Below are 6,338 nucleotides of genomic sequence, written 5' to 3'. Positions count from 1 at the left end.
TACCTCTCATTGATTAATTACACAGGCAATCAAACATGTATACAACGTAATCTGTGAGTATCAATGAGTGCTATGGGCTGAAGGGCCGATCTCTTGTGTATATCAAATTACAACTGTTAAAAATTATTTACTCAACATCTGTTACAGAAACCTACTTGGTTATGTGTATAGTCATGCATATTACATTCATAGTATTCCTATATGCACTTGCAATTCTATCTTTCTCCTCTCTAAGATGGTCATTGTGCTTTACTGCAAGTTCTATAGTTTTTCAGTGCATGTGTGTAAACATGTACAATGCTATACAGTTCTTTGTGGGCGCTACCGGGTACCCACGACACCATGTCTGGACAGTACGTGGAATTTGACAGTTTCGCGTACTCCCAGACTTGCAGTATGGATCCACCATATGCCTCCAGTGTGCTGTCAGTGCAGTGCCAGCCGACATCTGAACTACTGCAAGGGTTAATCAAATGACGCACACAACCAAAATCAGTCACCACTCCTCTCCTGACAGTACGTAGAGTCGTAATGATCAGGCAATAGAATTCACACCTGTAGAAAGCTATTGGTTAGCAGATAAGGATGTAGTCCATCCAAGTTTAAAGTGGATTTTTGTACACAAAGAAATTTTTTGGTGGTTGTTCGATAAGGATCGAGAAACTTAAACGTTTGATACCGCAAGATTAGAAGAATAAGTGCGATAGTTATTGCTTTCCAGCCAAGTTTCTGGACAAATTCTTTTTTGAAATCAATGGAGTGCAGACAGACATTCTCATTCAGTAGCAACACTTGATGGAGTCTCCTTGGCCCTTATTCTCATATGGCGTCAGCAAGACGTCTTAGTTGTTTGCAACAGATAGATGTCAGCTCTGATAGACACACACTTGAGGTGCAGTACTTAACACAAAGCACCTACTTTGTGCCACAGGCACATAACGTTACATTTTGTGGACGCACACTGGTATTCGAGTCCGATATTTTTGTTAGGGACAACCATTACTGTCTTATTGTTAACACAAGGTGGTTCAAATCCACGTTCGGCCATCCTGTTTTAAGTTTTCCATTATTTCCTTAAACAGATTCAGTCAAATTCTGGGATCTTTCCTTTGAAAGGGTAGAGTTTATTTCCACCCACATTCTACCCAATCCTCGCTTTTTCTTCATTTCTAACGGCCTCGTCGTCCACTGGATGCTTAAGACTATCATCCTTCCTTTCCTTTTTCCCCACTTCATTGTCCATTAAATGGAAGTATCTCAAGAAGGTCAAATGGTAGCAGTTCATCGCATTTGAGAATAATCGGCTGGAACATAGTGGTATACCGTAAAATCGTCCTTCATCAAAGTCTGTTGCTCTTCCTGAAAGTGATAAATAATTCACGTCGAAACAGTTATACTGAAACGAGAAAACCTTTTTCTGATAAAATTTCTTCTACGCACTGGCCCCATATACCGCGCAAATGCTTTCTGCTGCCTTGGCAGCTTGCAACTCTCTATTAAATCCAAAGATAACAAAATGTGATAAATGTTAGACTTTTTCCATTTTACGCAATGTTTTCTAAAGCTTATAACCTTCTAAAGCTTATAACCTTCTAAAGCTTATAACCTTCATCTATACCACATTCAATAAACCACTGCAAGAATAGTTCCAGAGTCTCAAAAAATAACGAACTTACACTACAACCACCTTATCCAGGTAATTTTTGCTCTGGTAGATTACATACTTCAGTATTTTTCACATCACATGCTGCATGGAAAAGGTCACAACGGCCTTGCCTTTACAATTACATGTGACGAAATATAGTTAAAAGAAACAAAAAGTAGAGCTTGCTCGATGACTTGCCTTTGTGTTTACTCTGCGGCAAATTTAGCACTAAACCATAAATACACATAACACCACAGCAGCTCAAGAGGAAATCAGCGCTTCCTGCTGAAATTTCTTTATCCTATGACGATGTGGACGAACAAGGAAATAGATGTTTCGCATTGGCTGTAATCCACTCCAGGGAGTTTGAATTCTCATGCTGCGTCTAGTATTCTTTATGCCGACAAAATCGTGAGCCACCCATATGTGTAGTTCGGTGGTCTGTTGGAATGATCTTCCTATGGGTAACGTCTCGTTTCGTTCAGTCAGGCAACCACTTTCAGCTGAGATGATGAAAATACTGATGCTGAACTGGTTTTCGAACTCAGATCTCCCTTTTCGCAGGATTTGACCCCTTCGGCACAATACAGCTGCATCGTTTCGTTGTTCGCCCAATATTCCAAACTCCCCTAGGTCTGCACCGAAGGCGCGTGTCGGGGTTCGAACCAGCACAAAAATTTTGAATATGTCATGTCAAGCTGTAGCATATGCACGCCAAACTAAAGGTAAAAATTATTATGAATTATAATGTCTCTCCACGCGTTGTCAACTATAGCGATTGGTGCTGGTTTTCACTGTCATTCAGACAGAGAAATTTTCATCATGTCGTTTCAGTTTCACATATGGCACTCCCATCAAATGGTGAAAAAGAATTCGACAATCAACATCTCATCGTGTGTAATCAGCAACGATATGTGCACGATTCGACTCCCTGTCAGACACACAACATTTCGTTACGTTATTTCTAGTTCAAACATACGCACATCTCACTACTCGTGAAGCCGATATTTAACGTTTGTTTGTGGCTAGGGAACTATGGCGATTCGTGTTCGAATCCTGGTAAGGAGAAACTTTTTCATCACTTCATTTCTGTTTCATTCATCTTCTTACTGCTAAGTAATGTCTATATTTAACATTTTATTGTGCTTAACTAAAAATCCGATTAGGAGCTGTGTCGAATCCTCGTCCAACACAAAACTTTACGCCACGCCATTTCAAATTTAAACATGCGCACACTTTGTTATTTGTTACTGAAATGATTTTTAACTTTGCAACCAATCACCTTTTGTGATTCTTCCATTTTTGTTTACCATGACCAGTTTCGAATTGACTAGCAATTCATCATCAAGTTGTACACATTTAATGAAATTTTCGAGCGTTGTGCTGGTCGTGTACCTGTGGTAAGATGTAAAAACAAAACAAGTAAGCACTGAATGTGGCAAGAATTGTTTACAACATTAGGTCGACTTAAAGGCATTAATTACAGTTACTAGTATCCGTTGGTTTCTTCCTAGTCCACATATTACTTTGGAAAATATAATGAACGTGTTCCAGTAACGTTAAATCCACGCCACGGAACAAACTTCGCCGTGGGCAGAAAATCACATGTAAATCAATCAAAGAGCGTGATTCAAGTTCCGTTCAAAGAATATTGAATTATATAACATTCATTATTATAGAAGTAACATTCATTCAAATTGCATTCAAATGCTCATGTCAACTGGCAATTTGAATACATGTTACTTTTGTAATAAGGAAAATAATATACACATCAAACAACGTTTTGCATCACCTCGGTTCCGAGAGTTCCGGAACCTGTACAGAAAATTGGAGTAAACATCATTTCCGCCCTTTTCATTGCTCATGAAAACCACACATTGCATGTTGTACCACCATACAGCGAGACCTTGAGATGTGGTGGTCCAGATTCCTGTACACACCGGTACCTCTAATACCCAGTAACACGCCCTCTTGCATTGATGCATACCTGTATTCGTCGTGGCATATTAACCACAAGTTCATCACTGTTGGTCCAGATTTTCCCCCTCCTCAACGGCGATCCGACGTAGATCCCTCAGAGTGGTTGGTGGGTCACGTCGTCCATAAACAGCCCTTCTTAATCTATCCCAGGCATGTTCGATATGATTCACGTCTGGAGAACATGCTGGCCACTCTAGTCGAGCGATGTCGTTACCCTGAAGGAATTCATTCACAAGATGTGCACGACGGGGGCGAGAATTGTCGTCCATGAAGACGAATGCCTCGCCAATATGCTGCAGATATGGTTGCACTATCAGTCGGAGGATGGCATTCACGTATAGTACAGCCGTTACGGCGCCTTCCATGACCACCAGCGGCGTACGTCGGTCTCACACAATGCCACCCCAAAACAGCAGGGAACCTCCACGTTGCTGCAATCGCTGGACAGTTTGTCTAAGGCGTTCAGCCTGAGCAGGTTGTCTCGAAACACGTCTACGACGATTGTCTGGTTGAAGGCATATGCGACACTCATCGGAGAAGAGAACATGATGTCAATCGTGAGCGGCCCATTCGGCATGTTGTTGGGCCCATCTGTACCGCGCTGCGTAGTGGCGTGTTTGCAAAGATGGCCCTCGCCATGGACGTCTGGAGTGAAGTTTCGCATCATGCAGCCTATTGCGCACAGTTTGAGTCGTAAAACGACGTCCTATGGCTGCACGAAAAGTATTGTTCAACATAGTAGCGTTGCTGTCGGGGTTCCTCCGAATTATAATCCGTAGGTAACGGGCATCCACTTCAGTAGCAGCCCTTGGGCGGCCTGAGCGAGGCATTTATCCATAATTCCTGTCTGTCTGTATCTTCTCCATGTCCGAACAACATCGCTTTGGTTTACTGCGAGACGCCTGGACACTTCCCTTACTGGGAGCCCCTCCTAGCACAAAGTAACAACGTGGACGCGATCGAACCGCGGTATTGACTGTCGAGGCATGGTTGAACTACAGACAACAGGAGCCGTGTACCTCCTTCCTAGTGGAATGACTGGAACTGGTCGGCTGTCGAAACCCCATCCGTCTAACAGGCGCTGCTCATGCATGGTTGTTTACATCTTTGGGCGGATTTAGTTCAAAAATGGTTCAAATGGCTCTGAGCACTATGGGACTCAACTGCTGTGGTCATAAGTCCCCTAGAACTTAGAACTACTTAAACCTAACTAACCTAAAGACACCACACACATCCATTCCCGAGGCAGGATTCGAACCTGCGACCGTAGCGGTCGCGCAGTTCCAGACTGGAGCGCCCAGAACCGCTCGGCCACTCCGGCCGGCGGGCGGGTTTAGTGACATCTTTGAACAGTCAAAGGGACTGTGTCGGTGATACAATTTCTACAGTGAACGTCTATCTTCAGGAGTTCTGGGAACCGGGGTGATGCAAAACTTTTTTTGATGTGTGTATAAATCGATATATACTGTGCAGTATAATTAAAGGACCACTTTTTCGAAAGCCCATAATTGTCTCCCATTGTGACGCATAAGTTTGAAATTTGTCTCAAAGGTGACAACAATATTCTTCTGTAATGGTGCGAAAGAGTGGTGGCCTGCGATGTCGCCCTCGAGCCCGTCGACGCTTCAAACATCAAGGTGTCATCACATGCGAAGAAAAGGCCAGAGCTCAGATTTTCCTGTGAGTTAATGATGCCTCATTGGCACCAAATTTCACCACAATTCTGACCAACGCCACCGTCAACGTTTCACACCAATTCCTACACACATTTCATCCCTTCTTTTGATGCCTCAGCGATGGAGGTCAGAACCGCGACGCCCAGCGTCGAATCCACGCTGTGTTCGTATGGGTGGCGGAGCAAAACATTTCAGACGTACCGCCGCTCAGAATCGACACGAAAAGGCCTCAGGGGGCTACATAAATGGCGTCAGTGAAATCAACCCGTCCCTTGGGGCTCGATTCCCTCGTATTTCGTGGTGGGAAATGATAGTTTGCAGTGCAATAAGCAACTGGGCCATGTTGTTGACAATCTTTGATAGTGAAACTTCCTGGCAGATTAAAACTGTGTGCCCGACCGAGACTAGAACTCGGGACCTTTGCCTTTCGCGGGCAAGCGCTCTACCAACTGAGCTACCGAAGCACGACTCACGCCCGGTACTCACAGCTTTACTTCTGCCAGTACCTCGTCTCCTACCTTCCAAACTTTACAGAAGCTCTCCTGCGAACCTTGCAGAACTAGCACTCCTGAAAGAAAGGATATTGCGGAGACATGGCTTAGCCACAGCCTGGGGGATGTTTCCAGAATGAGATTTTCACTCTGCAGCGGAGTGTGCGCTGATATGAAACTTCCTGGCAGATTAAAACCGTGTGCCCGACCGAGACTCGAACTCGGGACCTTTGCCTTTCGCGGGCAAGCGCTCTACCAACTGAGCTACCGAAGCACGACTCACGCCCCGTACTCACAGCTTTACTTCTGCCAGTACCTCGTCTCCTACCTCATTCTGGAAACATCCCCCAGGCTGTGGCTAAGCCATGTCTCCGCAATATCCTTTCTTTCAGGAGTGCTAGTTCTGCAAGGTTCGCAGGAGAGCTTCTGTAAAGTCTGGAAGGTAGGAGACGAGGTACTGGCAGAAGTAAAGCTGTGAGTACCGGCCGTGAGTCGTGCTTCGGTAGCTCAGTCTGCTTTCGGCTGCGGTGGGGCGAGGACGTCCGC

The 6,338-nt window shown here is 44.5% G+C and overlaps 1 non-coding gene across 1 annotated transcript; it reads right to left on the bottom strand.

Moving 5' to 3' along the window:
* Positions 1 to 5,992: 5,992 nt before the first annotated feature.
* Positions 5,993 to 6,067, bottom strand: Trnas-cga (transfer RNA serine (anticodon CGA)). Its single transcript has one exon. It is a non-coding gene; the product is annotated as a tRNA-Ser (tRNA).
* Between the last annotated feature and the right edge of the window lie 271 nt (positions 6,068 to 6,338).

The sequence above is a fragment of the Schistocerca cancellata genome, chromosome 4, assembly GCF_023864275.1.
Source record: "Schistocerca cancellata isolate TAMUIC-IGC-003103 chromosome 4, iqSchCanc2.1, whole genome shotgun sequence".
Taxonomy (NCBI): domain Eukaryota; kingdom Metazoa; phylum Arthropoda; class Insecta; order Orthoptera; family Acrididae; genus Schistocerca; species Schistocerca cancellata.
Note: the sequence above shows the minus strand (reverse complement) of the source record. Positions and strands in the feature narration are given on the sequence as shown.